The 1403-nt window shown below is 36.0% G+C and overlaps 1 protein-coding gene across 1 annotated transcript in view; it reads right to left on the bottom strand.

Moving 5' to 3' along the window:
• Positions 1-74, bottom strand: part of PALMD (palmdelphin) — a 29125-nt gene extending 29051 nt beyond the window's left edge. Inside the window, exon 1 of the mRNA XM_010006649.1 lies at positions 57-74. The gene's annotated coding sequence lies outside the window, so the exon portion shown is untranslated. The remainder of the gene's footprint in view (positions 1-56) is intronic.
• Positions 75-1403: the final 1329 nt, after the last annotated feature.

Raw genomic sequence — 1403 nt, 5'->3', positions numbered from 1 at the left:
AACCACCATTTTGTACATCTCAACTAGTCAGGTTATTTTGCTTCATGATGAGCTACCTTCTGTAGCTGTGTTTGAAACAAGAAAAGGGCGTCTTGGACTTCATGAGAATATAAAGCTCATTTTGATACACCGAGCAAATGTGCTGCCACTATGCATCTGTGCATGTAGCCTTGAACATCTGACAGCAGAAGAACTGAGAGGAGATAAATTTTATTGAAGGTCCCTCATTGAAAATGTCTGCTGTAGTGTCCTGTCAATTGACCCAAAGTTCTGATGTCTGGAATTCCTCAGCTGGTTGAGAAATGGTCTCTCCTCCAGACAGATGCTACGTTTTGCATTTCAAAGGTGAAGAACCAACAAGAAATAGAAGTTTGGAGACTGAAACCCCTTCATTTATATATCTCACTCTAAGGTTGGTTTTGAAGGCTATTTGCACAATTAGTCTGCAAAGTACTTCTGGTTGTTTCAGTTGACAGTGCATGGATGCTGCACAATAAGCAGCAACAGTTTGTTGTCTAGAATATATACAGCTGAAGAACTCACCTGGGTGTATTGTAGTGCTTTTTTTTTTTTTTTTTTTTTTCTAAAAAGCTTAAGGGAGTTGCACTTCTCAGCAATAGAAAACTTAGCCCTCAGTAAATAAAAGGCTTTAAGTCCAGGGAAAGAATACTAGCTAGAAGCAACACCTATCACATTAAATTTGTTTTACTTTACCCTTCTTTCTTTAATATTATCAACAACATATTTTTCTGCATCCATTAGGTCAGCAATTCAAAGTTAAAACTGGAAGGTGTGTTAATAATAGGGAAAACTTTAAAGTGAGGATGTCCTAGAGAGATGAAGTTAAAAACTATCCCCAGAATGTAATTTTATGTATGTGAATGTATATACATGCATATATATTTTCTAGATGTAAAATATATTATTAATTAGTAAATATGTTAGGTATCTTTAAGGGTATTTGTACATGTTTAAATGTTGCATCTAGGATTACATATAACTACCAGACTAGTTGTGTGTAACATGTCTGGGAGACTTCCTTATTGTTTGTTTCCCTTCTGTAGCTCACACATCTAGAGATTTCTAGCCTCTCAGTTGATGTTGGTCACTAAATCTACTGACCTGTTTCACATGTGGGATTGCCTGGCCCTTAGCGGGAGAATGAAATCTAAGATGCTGCCTTTTATACCTGAGAGTCCAGATTGTATTAGCCAGTATGCATAAAGATATAAGGTAAATTGTGGGGGGAAGGCAAGAAAAAAACAATCATTGTCACTCCATGAAATTATACAATACTGGAAATTATATAAAAAATGCATAGTTTTAGGATATTAGCAGAAGTTCATAACAGAACCTCTGTAAGCTTTCAGGAGAGATTAAAGTTTTGCATTGAAGGCCAGTTT

The sequence above is a fragment of the Chaetura pelagica genome, unplaced genomic scaffold (assembly GCF_000747805.2).
Source record: "Chaetura pelagica isolate M959 unplaced genomic scaffold, ChaPel_1.0 scaffold69, whole genome shotgun sequence".
NCBI lineage: Eukaryota > Metazoa > Chordata > Aves > Apodiformes > Apodidae > Chaetura > Chaetura pelagica.
The sequence above is the reverse complement of the archived record's forward strand: the minus strand, read 5'-3'. Positions and strand labels throughout refer to the sequence as shown.